This window comes from Drosophila persimilis, unplaced genomic scaffold (genome assembly GCF_003286085.1).
Source record: "Drosophila persimilis strain 14011-0111.01,24,50 unplaced genomic scaffold, DperRS2 tig00001074-arrow-arrow-pilon, whole genome shotgun sequence".
In the NCBI taxonomy this organism is placed as follows: Eukaryota; Metazoa; Arthropoda; class Insecta; order Diptera; family Drosophilidae; genus Drosophila; species Drosophila persimilis.
In genome coordinates, this window is record NW_020825408.1 from 123,180 (window position 1) to 139,842 (window position 16,663).

Here is a 16,663-nt window from a genome sequence, read left to right on the forward strand (position 1 = left end):
AGAATCACTCCTCGGCGCGCAGTAACCCTCCGCAACACCCTTCCCCACGAAGCACAGACGACCTCCATCGATCCGGCCAGACGACTCCCCGGCCCCGCACGCAACCATCCGCCACGTGCGGCCCAACCGAAGGACGAGCCCGCCGCAAAAACACCCGCGCAACTACCAAACTTTGTACCATTAAGCACAATAAAACTAACTCTATCTCTTTTATTACCGATCCAAGCCTGCCTTATTCTTGAACCAAATCAGAGATCAAACAAATTTCTGTGGAACCCGGCGCGACGAGCATACCCCGGCCGAAGCGCCGTAACAGTGACGGCCACGGTTCAAGAATAAGGCAGGCTTGGATCGGTAATAAAAGAGATAGAGTTAGTTTTATTGTGCTTAATGGTACAAAGTTTGGTAGTTGCGCGGGTGTTTTTGCGGCGGGCTCGTCCTTCGGGGTCGTCCTTCGGTTGGGCCGCACGTGGCGGATGGTTGCGTGCGGGGCCGGGGAGTCGTCTGGCCGGATCGACGGAGGTCGTCTGTGCGTCGTGGGGAAGGGTGTTGCGGAGGGTTACTGCGCTCCGAGGAGTGATTCTGTGGAGGAGGGTTAATGCGCTCCGAGAAGAATTAAAGGTTGCGGAGGGTTAATGCGCTCCGAGGGGGGGTAATGTTGCGGAGGGCGAATGCGCTCCGAGGCGAATTAAATGTTGCGGAGGGTTAATGCGCTCCGAGGAGAAGTAAATGTTGCGGAGGGTGAATGCGCTCCGAGGAGACTTAATCTTGCGGAGGGTTAATGCGCTCCGAGGAGAATTAATGTTGCGGAGGGTGAATGCGCTCCGAGGAGAAGTAAATGTTGCGGAGGGTGAATGCGCTCCGAGGAGAATTAATGTTGCGGAGGGTTAATGCGCTCCGAGGAGAAGTAAATGTTGCGGAGGGTTAATGCGCTCCGAGGAAAATTAATGTTGCGGAGGGTGAATGCGCTCCGAGGAGAATTAAATGTTGCGGAGGGTGAATGCGCTCCGAGGAGAAGTAACTTGTTGCGGAGGGTGAATGCGCTCCGAGGAGAATTAATGTTGCGGAGGGTTAATGCGCTCCGAGGAGAAGTAAATGTTGCGGAGGGTGAATGCGTTCCGAGGAGAATTAATGTTGCGGAGGGTTAATGCGTTCCGAGGAGAAGTAAATGTTGCGGAGGGTGAATGCGCTCCGAGAGAAGAAGGCAGGCGGAGGTTTAATGCACTCCGAGGAGGATGGGAGGATCGCTGGGTCTGCTGGTGGCTGCTGCTGATGCTTACCTCTCCACTGGCCGGAGCCGAAAAGTGGCGCCCGAGCAGGTTGTGGTAGCATAAGAAACATAATCTCAAAGTCAAGATGGCAAAACAATGGATAAACCAAGCAACGAAACTGGAGTTACAAAACTATTGCGAAGAATTCGGATTGGAGAAACTGGAGGGACTAGAAACCCAAAAGAAACAACTACTACAATTTTCAGAGAGAACAGACCTCCCAATACATATGCGAGAGAGGCTAGAACAACTAGCAAATACCCAAACACGAGGAAAAAGCCCGAGAACCAAGAGCCCAAGGCAACAGTCACCAAAAGGAGGACCACAAAAACCAACAATGGAAGAGAGCCAAGGGGAGACCAGGACAGGCAGGAAGAAATCCCTATTTCCAAAGCAAATAAAGAAAGGATCGCCAGAAGCAGTAGCGATAATAGAAAAAATACGCAAGTGGGACCTGATCTTTACAGGAAAAGGAGGGCTGCTAGAATTCCTGAGAAGGATGGAGGAATTAGCAGAAACCTACGGGGTAGAACCGGACCACCTCGTATTCGCAATGCCGATAATCCTGGAAGAAAGCGCACTAGACTGGTGGCACACAAAACCAGCGCCAATCACATCATGGGAGGATGCAAAGGTCGGACTAAAAGAGAACTTCATATCCCCCAGATACCAAGAGGAGCTGGCAAAACAAGTGGCAGAGCGAAAACAAGAGGAAACAGAACCAGTTCGAGACTATATCCAAGAAATAAGGAAGTTAATGAGGTTCGGAACTTACACAGAGCAGGAAAAACTGGAAATAATATACCAGAACTGCCGGCTGCCGCTTAAATTATACGTGAAGAGGAGAGAATTCCAAACGCTGTCAGAATTCATGATCATCACAGAGGAATTCGAAAAAATTGAGACAGATGCCGGACTCTCAAAAATTACAGGGCGCCAATGGAACTATCCACAAAACGACCAGCCAGCTTGGCAAAGGACCCAATACCGACTAAGGAAATGCCAAAGATGTGGCAACTATGGGCACGAGGCCCGAACATGCAACAGGGAACCCGTACTGTACTGCTGGACCTGCAACAAACAAGGAGTACGCACAATAGACTGCTGCAGAAAACAACCGGAAAACACACAGGGCGCAGGACCAACCCGCGAACCTCCTGTGGCCCAAAACCAGCGGAGCGGGACAACACACAACTAATATTTAACAAGAACCAGCTTTTAGGACGGGCCAGGATCGGATCACAACTGATGGATGTAATCATCGATACAGGGGCAACAAGATGCATGATAAACGAAAAGACGGCCGAAAAACTAAAAGAGGAAGGTATCGAAGGAGTGGAAAACAGATTAATCCGTCTAGCGGATGGAAGCACTCGGAGAACAACACGGAGAATCCAACTAACGGTAGAACTAGGGGGAAAAGAGACCAACCAATCATTCCTAATCATGACAGGGGTCCCAGATACCCCCATACTAGGAATGGAATTTTTAAAGGATGCAGGCACATCAATAACGTGTGGAGAAGCCACGGTAAACTTCAACGGGGAACCAAACCCAAACAGAAAGGAGGAAAACGCAAGGAACTCAGTAACAGAACCAACAGACGAAGAAATCGAAAAATGGATTAAAACGGAGGTACAAAAATCCAACACGCTGGAAGGGGTGAGCAATGTTACGAAACATCGGATATTCCTGAAAGAGGACAGACCAGTCAAACAGAGGTATTACCCAAGAAACCCAGCACAAATGGAAATCATCAACAAAGAGATCAACGAGCTCATAAAGCAAGATCTAATAGAACCATCACACAGCCCATACAGCTCGCCGATTGTTCTCATAAAAAAGAAAACCGGAGATTGGAGGGTCTGCGTGGATTACCGACTGTTAAACGAAAAAACAGAGAAGGACGCATACCCACTACCACGGATGGACTTTATTCTAAATCAGCTTAAAGAGGCTAAATACATTAGCACGCTCGACTTAAAGTCAGGGTATTGGCAAATCCCAATGGAAAAACAGAGCCGACCCTACACAGCCTTTACAGCTCCAGGGCGAGGATTGTACCAATGGAAGGTCATGCCATTCGGACTCACAACAGCACCGGCTACGTTCCAAAGAGCCCTAGACTCGGTAATCGGACCCGACATGGAACCATTCGCTTTCGCATACCTAGACGACATAATCGTAATTGGGCGGACGAAAGTGGAACACATGCAAAAACTAAAAACGGTATTCGAACGGCTACGGACAGCAAACCTAAGCATTAACGCAGCAAAATGTCATTTTTTTCAAAAGAAACTGAAATACCTAGGACACATGGTAAGCTAGGAAGGAATTCACACAGACCCAGATAAAGTGGCGGCCATTAAAGAACTCACCGCACCAACTACACTGAAACAACTGCATAGTTTTTTGGGCCTGGCGTCTTGGTACCGCAGATTCGTACCAGCGTACACCGAACGGGCAAAAGCGCTACAAGACCTTCTCAAAAAGGGGCAAAAATTTGAGTGGGGCGAAGCACAGGAGAACAGCTTCCAAGACCTAAAGCTGTGTCTAACGGAAGCGCCAATATTAGCATGCCCGGACTTCAGGAAAACATTCATACTGCAAACAGACGCAAGCGACTGCGGCCTAGGAGCAGTGTTGACCCAGGAAGATGCAGACGGAGAACATGTAATTTCCTACGCAAGCCGCAAGCTCAAAAGCGAGGAAACGAAATACTCCGCAACAGATACACAAGATGAGGATGTACCTAGAAGGCTACCAATTTATCGTAGTTACGGATCACCTAGCCCTCAAATGGTTAAATTCCATCGAAAGCCCATCCGGACGAGTAGCAAGATGGGCATTGGGACTGCAACCGTTCTCATTCGAAATACGATATCGGAAAGGCAAGCTGAACGCAGTGGCGGACGGACTCTCCCGCTTACCACGCGAAGAAACCCGAATAGCAGAAATCGTAGAATGCGCTTGGTATCAAAACAAATGGAACCAAGTAGAGATGACACCAAAAGAAGCTACGGATTATGCCATAAAACACGGCCGATTATACCGACACATACCAAGCCAAGACGATGAAGACGACCAACCCTGGAAACTGTGCGTTCAAAACAAGAGCGACAGAGGGTACTAACCGAAAATCACACAAACCCAACAGCCGGACATCTCGGGATCAGACGCACGAAAATCCGAATAAGGCTGCGATATTTTTGGCCAGGGCTAAGCAGAGACGTAACACGATTCGTCCGAACATGCGAAAGCTGCCAAAAATTTAAGGTATCGCAACAGGCAGCGGCTGGCAAAATGCTCACCAAAATCGCAAACGCACCATGGGAAACAATATGCGTCGATTTCGTGGGACCACTGCCAAGATCGCCGCGCGGCAACACCGTACTAATCGTATTTATCGATAAATTTTCGAAATGGGTGGAGGTCACACCGGCAAGAAGCGCAACGGCGGACGCATTCCTAAAGGCGTTCAGAGAAAAAATACTGGCGAGGGGAGGTGCACCAAAGCGAGTGATCTCAGACAACGGCGTACAATTTACAAGCAGAAAGACGAAACAGGTAATGAAAACGTGGGGCATCGCCCAACAATTCACGGCACCATACACACCACAAGAAAACCCAACCGAACGAGCGAACCGAACACTAAAGACAATGATCGCACAATTCGCGGGAGGGAAACACAACAAATGGGACGAACAACTACCCGAACTAACCCTAGCGATAAATAGCAGCAAGTCTGAATCAACAGGGTTTAGCCCGGCATACCTGATATTCGGGAGAGAACTTAGATTACCGGGCAACCTATTTGACGAGGTAACACTAGGGTCAGGGTTCAACAATCAAACAAACCAAGAAAGCACCGACAAACGGAAACAAACAGAAACAATGGCCAGGCAAAACATGGAAGAAGCAGCAGCAAAACAAGCAAGACATTACAATTTGCGAAAGCGAGCATGGAAACCAAAAAAAGGGGACTTAGTATGGGTACGAACGCACCCACTATCGAAAAAGATCGACAAGACAACAGCGAAACTAGAACCGAAATACACCGGCCCGTGTAAGGTACTCGAACAAACCTCCCCAGTGATCATAACCTTACAAAATACGACAACGAACAAAAGACTAAGGGCACACGTCTCACAACTAAAACCTGCAAAAATAGAGGAAGCAAAGACAATAACGATGCCCTCTCTCTACCTTTTCAGACAAATGGAAAATAAAGAAGAGAAATTAAACATGTCGGCCCGAAAATTCAAAGAGAGGATGGCACGGGCCAGCCACAAGAACCGAGCGACAAAACTACTACCGGACGCCCTCCCGCCAAGCTCACGGATGAAAGTATCGGGGACAAAGGTGTCAGCGCCCAGGAAAGCAGAAACGAACATAACAATGGAAACCACGGCAGGACAACGCGAGACCCAAGGAGAACAAACAGCGACGCACAAGGAAGTAATACCAACAAAAAAGAGGATCAGCTGGGCAAACCAAGCCAACCTACAGGAACAAACGGCACGAAAAACCAGCGAACAACAAGGCCCGAAACTTTCCTGGTCCAAACAAATGGAAGACGAAGAGTCCGACCGGGACGTGCTGGACCTAAACCCCGAGCGGCCAACACCAGAACCGGAAACCCGGAGGCCCATCCATAGAGGCACCATCCCGGGCGAATGGAATGTCCCAGAAAAATTTGAACTAGCGACAACGGCGATCGAACTAGTCAAAGCAAAACTCCTCGACCGCCCAAAACACACTCAACGACGATTCAAAATGTGGAACGAGAAACAAGAGGCGTGTTGGGTGAAGATCGGCCGAGCTGGAGATGTCCGCATAAGCGCATGGTTCCCAACAAAGTCAGGCGGCAACGCTCCACTGGGAAAGGAGGGGGGCGTGTGACGCCCAGCGCCAGGAAAACCAAGCGCCGGCGCCACAAACACCAAACCAACCTCAATAGAATCACCAAGACAAGCCATGAAGATTAGAAAATAAGTATTAGTAGGATAAGTAGAACATAAGCGACAAATACATGAAGACCTGCCACAGAATAAAAGAAATATAAATAAACAAACAATACAAACAAACAAACCACAGCTGAGCCCCACCAATGGGCCCGTAGCACAGCCAGCCACGGGCACACCCCCAGCTGACCGGACCAAGTGTGGCCATAACCCACGCGCCAACGGGCACACTACCAGCCGGCCCGTGCAAACGCGTTAGGGCCCCGCAGCACAACGCGCTAGGGACAGACCGTAAGATCAGCCGCGTTTTGGGAATAAAAGGAGCTCCGCCAGAGCGATCAGCATCCGTTCGGCTCCGGCCAGTGGAGAGGTAAGCATCAGCAGCAGCCACCAGCAGACCCAGCGATCCTCCCATCCTCCTCGGAGTGCATTAAACCTCCGCCTCCCTTCTTCTCCTCGGAGCGCATTAACCCTCCGCAACATTAATTCTCCTCGGAGCGCATTAACCCTCCGCAACATTTCTTCTCCTCGGAGCGCATTCACCCTCCGCAACATTAATTCTCCTCGGAGCGCATTAACCCTCCGCAACATTTCTTCTCCACGGAGCGCATTCACCCTCCGCAACATTAATTCTCCTCGGAGCGCATTAACCCTCCGCAACATTTCTTCTCCTCGGAGCGCATTAACCCTCCGCAACATTAATTCTCCTCGGAGCGCATTCACCCTCCGCAACATTAATTCTCCTCGGAGCGCATTAACCCTCCGCAACATTAATTCTCCTCGGAGCGCATTCACCCTCCGCAACATTAATTCTCCTCGAAGCGCATTCACCCTCCGCAACATTTACTTCTCCTCGGAGCGCATTAACCCTCCGCAACATTAATTCTCCTCGGAGCGCATTCACCCTCCGCAACATTTACTTCTCCTCGGAGCGCATTAACCCTCCGCAACATTAAGTCTCCTCGGAGCGCATTCACCCTCCGACGGTATGGGGGTATCTGGGACCCCTGTCATGATTAGGAATGATTGGTTGGTCTCTTTTCCCCCTAGTTCTACCGTTAGTTGGATTCTCCGTGTTGTTCTCCGAGTGCTTCCATCCGCTAGCCGGATTAATCTGTTTTCCACTCCTTCGATACCTTCCTCTTTTAGTTTTTCGGCCGTCTTTTCGTTTATCATGCATCTTGTTGCCCCTGTATCGATGATTACATCCATCAGTTGTGATCCGATCCTGGCCCGTCCTAAAAGCTGGTTCTTGTTAAATATTAGTTGTGTGTTGTCCCGCTCCGCTGGTTTTGGGCCACAGGAGGTTCGCGGGTTGGTCCTGCGCCCTGTGTGTTTTCCGGTTGTTTTCTGCAGCAGTCTATTGTGCGTACTCCTTGTTTGTTGCAGGTCCAGCAGTACAGTACGGGTTCCCTGTTGCATGTTCGGGCCTCGTGCCCATAGTTGCCACATCTTTGGCATTTCCTTTGTCGGTATTGGGTCCTTTGCCAAGCTGGCTGGTCGTTTTGTGGATAGTTCCATTGGCGCCCTGTAATTTTTGGGAGTCCGGCATCTGTCTCAATTTTTTCGAATTCCTCTGTGATGATCATGAATTCTGACAGCGTTTGGAATTCTCTCCTCTTCACGTATAATTTAAGCGGCAGCCGGCAGTTCTGGTATATTATTTCCAGTTTTTCCTGCTCTGTGTAGGTTCCGAACCTCATTAACTTCCTTATTTCTTGGATATAGTCTCGAACTGGTTCTGTTTCCTCTTGTTTTCGCTCTGCCACTTGTTTTGCCAGCTCCTCTTGGTATCTGGGGGATATGAAGTTCTCTTTTAGTCCGACCTTTGCATCCTCCCATGATGTGATTGGCGCTGGTTTTGTGTGCCACCAGTCTAGTGCGCTTTCTTCCAGGATTATCGGCATTGCGAATACGAGGTGGTCCGGTTCTACCCCGTAGGTTTCTGCTAATTCCTCCATCCTGCTCAGGAATTCTAGCAGCCCTCCTTTTCCTGTAAAGATCAGGTCCCACTTGCGTATTTTTTCTATTATCGCTACTGCTTCTGGCGATCCTTTCTTTATTTGTTTTGGAAATAGGGATTTCTTCCTGCCTGTCCTGGTCTCCCCTTGGCTCTCTTCCATTGTTGGTTTTTGTGGTCCTCCTTTTGGTGACTGTTGCCTTGGGCTCTTGGTTCTCGGGCTTTTTCCTCGTGTTTGGGTATTTGCTAGTTGTTCTAGCCTCTCTCGCATATGTATTGGGAGGTCTGTTCTCTCTGAAAATTGTAGTAGTTGTTTCTTTTGGGTTTCTAGTCCCTCCAGTTTCTCCAATCCGAATTCTTCGCAATAGTTTTGTAACTCCAGTTTCGTTGCTTGGTTTATCCATTGTTTTGCCATCTTGACTTTGAGATTATGTTTCTTATGCTACCACAACCTGCTCGGGCGCCACTGTGACGGCGCTTCGGCCGGGGTATGCTCGTCGCGCCGGGTTCCACAGAAATTTGTTTGATCTCTGGGTGTGGTAGCTGAAAGAGAGTCTCGTGGTTCAAGAATAAGGCAGGCTTGGATCGGTAATAAAAGAGATAGAGTTAGTTTTATTGTGCTTAATGGTACAAAGTTTGGTAGTTGCGCGGGTGTTTTTGCGGCGGGCTCGTCCTTCGGTTGGGCCGCACGTGGCGGATGGTTGCGTGCGGGGCCGGGGAGTTGTCTGGCCGGATCGTTGGAGGTCGTCTGTGCTTCGTGGGGAAGGGTGTTGCGGAGGGTTACTGCGCGCCGAGGAGTGATTCTGTGGAGGAGGGTTAATGCGCTCCGAGAAGAATTAAAGGTTGCGGAGGGTTAATGCGCTCCGCGGGGGGGTAATGTTGCGGAGGGCGAATGCGCTCCGAGGCGAATTAAATGTTGCGGAGGGTTAATGCGCTCCGAGGAGAAGTAAATGTTGCGGAGGGTAAATGCGCTCCGAGGAGAAGAAATGTTGCGGAGGGTTAATGCGCTCCGGGGAGAAGAAATGTTGCGGAGGGTTAATGCGCTCCGAGGAGAATTAATGTTGCGGAGGGTTAATGCGCTCCGAGGAGAAGTAAATGTTGCGGAGGGTGAATGCGCTCCGAGGAGAATTAATGTTGCGGAGGGTGAATGCGCTCCGAGGAGAATTAATGTTGCGGAGGGTTAATGCGCTCCGAGGAGAAGAAATGTTGCGGAGGGTTAATGCGCTCCGAGGAGAATTAATGTTGCGGAGGGTGAATGCGCTCCGAGGAGAAGAAATGTTGCGGAGGGTTAATGCGCTCCGAGGAGAATTAATGTTGCGGAGGGTGAATGCGCTCCGAGGAGAAGAAATGTTGCGGAGGGTTAATGCGCTCCGAGGAGGATGGGAGGATCGCTGGGTCTGCTGGTGGCTGCTGCTGATGCTTACCTCTCCACTGGCCGGAGCCGAACGGATGCTGATCGCTCTGGCGGAGCTCCTTTTATTCCCAAAACGCGGCTGATCTTACGGTCTGTCCCTAGCGCGTTGTGCTGCGGGGCCCTAACGCGTTTGCACGGGCCGGCTGATAGTGTGCCCGTTGGCGCGTGGGTTATGACCACACTTGGTCCGGTCAGCTGGGGGTGTGCCCGTGGCGGGCTGTGCTACGGGCCCATTGGTGGGGCTCAGCTGTGGTTTGTTTGTTTGTATTGTTTGTTTATTTATATTTCTTTTATTCTGTGGCAGGTCTTCATGTATTTGTCGCTTATGTTCTACTTATCCTACTAATACTTATTTTCTAATCTTCATGGCTTGTCTTGGTGATTCTATTGAGGTTGGTTTGGTGTTTGTGGCGCCGGCGCTTGGTTTTCCTGGCGCTGGGCGTCACACTCCCCCCGTCCACACTCCGCTTATGCGGACATCTCCAGCTCGGCCGATCTTCACCCAACACGCCTCTTGTTTCTCGTTCCACATTTTGAATCGTCGTTGAGTGTGTTTTGGGCGGTCGAGGAGTTTTGCTTTGACTAGTTCGATCGCCGTTGTCGCTAGTTCAAATTTTTCTGGGACATTCCATTCGCCCGGGATGGTGCCTCTATGGATGGGCCTCCGGGTTTCCGGTTCTGGTGTTGGCCGCTCGGGGTTTAGGTCCAGCACGTCCCGGTCGGACTCTTCGTCTTCCATTTGTTTGGACCAGGAAAGTTTCGGGCCTTGTTGTTCGCTGGTTTCTCGTGCCGTTTGTTCCTGTAGGTTGGCTTGGTTTGCCCAGCTGATCCTCTTTTTTGTTGGTATTACTTCCTTGTGCGTCGCTGTTTGTTCTCCTGACACCTTTGTCCCCGATACTTTCATCCGTGAGCTTGGCGGGAGGGCGTCCGGTAGTAGTTTTGTCGCTCGGTTCTTGTGGCTGGCCCGTGCCCGTGAATTTCTCTTCTTTATTTTCCATTTGTCTGAAAAGGTAGAGAGAGGGCATCGTTATTGTCTTTGCTTCCTCTATTTTTGCAGGTTTTAGTTGTGAGACGTGTGCCCTTAGTCTTTTGTTCGTCGTCGTATCTTGTAAGGTTATGATCACTGGGGAGGTTTGTTCGAGTACCTTACACGGGCCGGTGTATTTCGGTTCTAGTTTCGCTGTTGTCTTGTCGATCTTTTTCGATAGTGGGTGCGTTCGTACCCATACTAAGTCCCCTTTTTTTGGTTTCCATGCTCGCTTTCGCAAATTGTAATGTCTTGCTTGTTTTGCTGCTGCTTCTTCCATGTTTTGCCTGGCCATAGTTTCTGTTTGTTTCCGTTTGTCTGTGCTTTCTTGGTTTGTTTGATTGTTGAACCCTGAGCCTAGTGTTACCTCGTCAAATAGGTTGCCCGGTAATCTAAGTTCTCTCCCGAATATCAGGTATGCCGGGCTAAACCCTGTTGATTCAGACTTGCTGCTATTTATCGCTAGGGTTAGTTCGGGTAGTTGTTCGTCCCATTTGTTGTGTTTCCCTCCCGCGAATTGTGCGATCATTGTCTTTAGTGTTCGGTTCGCTCGTTCGGTTGGGTTTTCTTGTGGTGTGTATGGTGCCGTGAATTGTTGGGTGATGCCCCACGTTTTCATTACCTGTTTCGTCTTTCTGCTTGTAAATTGTACGCCGATGTCTGAGATCACTCGCTTTGGTGCACCTCCCCTCGCCAGTATTTTTTCTCTGAAAGCCTTTAGGAATGCGTCCGCCGTTGCGCTTCTTGCCGGTGTGACCTCCACCCATTTCGAAAAATTATCGATAAATACGATTAGTGCGGTGTTGCCGCGCGGCGATCTTGGCAGTGGTCCCACGAAATCGACGCATATTGTTTCCCATGGTGCGTTTGCGATTTTGGTGAGCATTTTGCCAGCCGCTGCCTGTTGCGATACCTTAAATTTTTGGCAGCTTTCGCATGTTCGGACGAATCGTGTTACGTCTCTGCTTAGCCCTGGCCAAAAATATCGCAGCCTTATTCGGATTTTCGTGCGTCTGATCCCGAGATGTCCGGCTGTTGGGTTTGTGTGATTTTCGGTTAGTACCCTCTGTCGCTCTTGTTTTGGAAAGCACAGTTTCCAGGGTTGGTCGTCTTCATCGTCTTGGCTTGGTATGTGTCGGTATAATCGGCCGTGTTTTATGGCATAATCCGTAGCTTCTTTTGGTGTCATCTCTACTTGGTTCCATTTGTTTTGATACCAAGCGCATTCTACGATTTCTGCTATTCGGGTTTCTTCGCGTGGTAAGCGGGAGAGTCCGTCCGCCACTGCGTTCAGCTTGCCTTTCCGATATCGTATTTCGAATGAGAACGGTTGCAGTCCCAATGCCCATCTTGCTACTCGTCCGGATGGGCTTTCGATGGAATTTAACCATTCGAGGGCTAGGTGATCCGTAACTACGATAAATTGGTAGCCTTCTAGGTACATCCTCATCTTGTGTATCCCCCAGTAGATGGCTAGGCATTCTTTTTCTGTTGCGGAGTATTTCGTTTCCTCGCTTTTGAGCTTGCGGCTTGCGTAGGAAATTACATGTTCTCCGTCTGCATCTTCCTGGGTCAACACTGCTCCTAGGCCGCAGTCGCTTGCGTCTGTTTGCAGTATGAATGTTTTCCTGAAGTCCGGGCATGCTAATATTGGCGCTTCCGTTAGACACAGCTTTAGGTCTTGGAAGCTGTTCTCCTGTGCTTCGCCCCACTCAAATTTTTGCCCCTTTTTGAGAAGGTCTTGTAGCGCTTTTGCCCGTTCGGTGTACGCTGGTACGAATCTGCGGTACCAAGACGCCAGGCCCAAAAAACTATGCAGTTGTTTCAGTGTAGTTGGTGCGGTGAGTTCTTTAATGGCCGCCACTTTATCTGGGTCTGTGTGAATTCCTTCCTAGCTTACCATGTGTCCTAGGTATTTCAGTTTCTTTTGAAAAAAATGACATTTTGCTGCGTTAATGCGTAGGTTTGCTGTCCGTAGCCGTTCGAATACCGTTTTTATACCCGATACTCAAAATGAGTATTGGGGTATATTAGATTTGTGGTGAAAGTGGATGTGTGTAACGTCCAGAAGGAATCGTTTCCGACCCCATAAAGTATATATATTCTTGATCAGCATCAATAGCCGAGTCGATTGAGCCATGTCTGTCTGTCCGTCCGTCCGTCTGTCCGTCTGTCCGTCTGTCCGTCCCCTTCAGCGCCTAATGCTCAAAGACTATAAGAGCTAGAGCAACGATGTTTTGGATCCAGACTTCTGTGATATGTCACTGCTCCAAAAATATTTCAAAACTTTGCCCCGCCCACTTCCGCCCCCACAAAGGGCGAAAATCTGTGGCATCCACAATTTCGACGATACGAGAAAACTAAAAACGCAGAATCGTAGAAGATGACTATATCTTCTAGAGTGCAAAATCTGAACCAGATCGTATAATTATTACAGCCAGAATCACGAAAACAATTTCACTCTTTCTCGCTCTGTCTCACTCTAACACACAGGTTTCATGGTCGGTTTTGTCAATTGCAAAATATGAGTTCAAGGATCTCAGAACCTATAAAAGCCAGAGCAACCAAATTTGGTATCCACACTCCTGTGATATCGGACCTTGACCGTTTCCTGTCCAAATTTCGCCACACCCCCTTCCGCCCCCGCAAAGGACGAAAATCTGAGGCAACCACAAATCTCAGAGACTATTAAGGCTAGAGTAACCAAATTTGGTGCACACACTCCTTTAAGATGTCACTATAAAACGTATATCTCAGAATTTCGCCCCACCCCCATCCGCCCCCACAAAGGACGAAAATCTGTTGCATCCACAATATTGCAGATTTGAGAAAACTAAAAACGCAGAATCATAGATAATGACCATATCTATTAGATTGCTGAATCTGGATCAGATCAGACCATTTTTTTAGCCAAAAGGAACAAATCAATTTGCAGTGGCTACGCAGCGCCCGACGTCACGCTCAGACTGATTTTCTGTCTCTCTCGCACGCACTCTTTGTCGTGTCGTTAAATATTAGCGGCGTCTGCCGGAGGAGAGCCATACTGACTTAGTATCGGGTATAACCGTAGAGTTGCGGTGTCCGCAGCAACTCACAACGTTCCCCCTCGTTAGTTTTTGCATGTGTTCCACTTTCGTCCGCCCAATTACGATTATGTCGTCTAGGTATGCGAAAGCGAATGGTTCCATGTCGGGTCCGATTACCGAGTCTAGGGCTCTTTGGAACGTAGCCGGTGCTGTTGTGAGTCCGAATGGCATGACCTTCCATTGGTACAATCCTCGCCCTGGAGCTGTAAAGGCTGTGTAGGGTCGGCTCTGTTTTTCCATTGGGATTTGCCAATACCCTGACTTTAAGTCGAGCGTGCTAATGTATTTAGCCTCTTTAAGCTGATTTAGAATAAAGTCCATCCGTGGTAGTGGGTATGCGTCCTTCTCTGTTTTTTCGTTTAACAGTCGGTAATCCACGCAGACCCTCCAATCTCCGGTTTTCTTTTTTATGAGAACAATCGGCGAGCTGTATGGGCTGTGTGATGGTTCTATTAGATCTTGCTTTATGAGCTCGTTGATCTCTTTGTTGATGATTTCCATTTGTGCTGGGTTTCTTGGGTAATACCTCTGTTTGACTGGTCTGTCCTCTTTCAGGAATATCCGATGTTTCGTAACATTGCTCACCCCTTCCAGCGTGTTGGATTTTTGTACCTCCGTTTTAATCCATTTTTCGATTTCTTCGTCTGTCGGTTCTGTTACTGAGTTTCTTGCGTTTTCCTCCTTTCTGTTTGGGTTTGGTTCCCCGTTGAAGTTTACCGTGGCTTCTCCACACGTTATTGATGTGCCTGCATCCTTTAAAAATTCCATTCCTAGTATGGGGGTATCTGGGACCCCTGTCATGATTAGGAATGATTGGTTGGTCTCTTTTCCGCCTAGTTCTACCGTTAGTTGGATTCTCCGTGTTGTTCTCCGAGTGCTTCCATCCGCTAGCCGGATTAATCTGTTTTCCACTCCTTCGATACCTTCCTCTTTTAGTTTTTCGGCCGTCTTTTCGTTTATCATGCATCTTGTTGCCCCTGTATCGATGATTACATCCATCAGTTGTGATCCGATCCTGGCCCGTCCTAAAAGCTGGTTCTTGTTAAATATTAGTTGTGTGTTGTCCCGCTCCGCTGGTTTTGGGCCACAGGAGGTTCGCGGGTTGGTCCTGCGCCCTGTGTGTTTTCCGGTTGTTTTCTGCAGCAGTCTATTGTGCGTACTCCTTGTTTGTTGCAGGTCCAGCAGTACAGTACGGGTTCCCTGTTGCATGTTCGGGCCTCGTGCCCATAGTTGCCACATCTTTGGCATTTCCTTTGTCGGTATTGGGTCCTTTGCCAAGCTGGCTGGTCGTTTTGTGGATAGTTCCATTGGCGCCCTGTAATTTTTGAGAGTCCGGCATCTGTCTCAATTTTTTCGAATTCCTCTGTGATGATCATGAATTCTGACAGCGTTTGGAATTCTCTCCTCTTCACGTATAATTTAAGCGGCAGCCGGCAGTTCTGGTATATTATTTCCAGTTTTTCCTGCTCTGTGTAGGTTCCGAACCTCATTAACTTCCTTATTTCTTGGATCTCTCTCGAACTGGTTCTGTGGGGGGGATATGAAGTTCTCTTTTAGTCCGACCTTTGCATCCTCCCATGATGTGATTGGCGCTGGTTTTGTGTGCCACCAGTCTAGTGCGCTTTCTTCCAGGATTATCGGCATTGCGAATACGAGGTGGTCCGGTTCTACCCCGTAGGTTTCTGCTAATTCCTCCATCCTGCTCAGGAATTCTAGCAGCCCTCCTTTTCCTGTAAAGATCAGGTCCCACTTGCGTATTTTTTCTATTATCGCTACTGCTTCTGGCGATCCTTTCTTTATTTGTTTTGGAAATAGGGATTTCTTCCTGCCTGTCCTGGTCTCCCCTTGGCTCTCTTCCATTGTTGGTTTTTGTGGTCCTCCTTTTGGTGACTGTTGCCTTGGGCTCTTGGTTCTCGGGCTTTTTCCTCGTGTTTGGGTATTTGCTAGTTGTTCTAGCCTCTCTCGCATATGTATTGGGAGGTCTGTTCTCTCTGAAAATTGTAGTAGTTGTTTCTTTTGGGTTTCTAGTCCCTCCAGTTTCTCCAATCCGAATTCTTCGCAATAGTTTTGTAACTCCAGTTTCGTTGCTTGGTTTATCCATTGTTTTGCCATCTTGACTTTGAGATTATGTTTCTTATGCTACCACAACCTGCTCGGGCGCCACTGTGACGGCGCTTCGGCCGGGGTATGCTCGTCGCGCCGTGTTCCACAGAAATTTGTTTGATCTCTGGGTGTGGTAGCTGAAAGAGAGTCTCGTGGTTCAAGAATAAGGCAGGCTTGGATCGGTAATAAAAGAGATAGAGTTAGTTTTATTGTGCTTAATGGTACAAAGTTTGGTAGTTGCGCGGGTGTTTTTGCGGCGGGCTCGTCCTTCGGGGTCGTCCTTCGGTTGGGCCGCACGTGGCGGATGGTTGCGTGCGGGGCCGGGGAGTCGTCTGGCCGGATCGACGGAGGTCGTCTGTGCGTCGCGGGGAAGGGTGTTGCGGAGGGTTACTGCGCTCCGAGGAGTGATTCTGTGGAGGAGGGTTAATGCGCTCCGAGGAGAAGTAAATGTTGCGGAGGGTGAATGCGCTCCGAGGAGACTTAATGTTGCGGAGGGTTAATGCGCTCCGAGGAGAATTAATGTTGCGGAGGGTGAATGCGCTCCGAGGAGAATTAATGTTGCGGAGGGTTAATGTGCTCCGAGGAGAAGTAAATGTTGCGGAGGGTGAATGCGCTCCGAGGAGAATTAATGTTGCGGAGGGTGAATGCGCTCCGAGGAGAAGAAATGTTGCGGAGGGTTAATGCGCTCCGAGGAGAAGAAATGCTGCGGAGGGTTAATGCGCTCCGAGAAGAAGAAATGTTGCGGAGGGTTAATGCGCTCCGAGGAGAAGTAAATGTTGCGGAGGGTGAATGCGCTCCGAGGAGAATTAATGTTGCGGAGGGTTAATGCGCTCCGAGG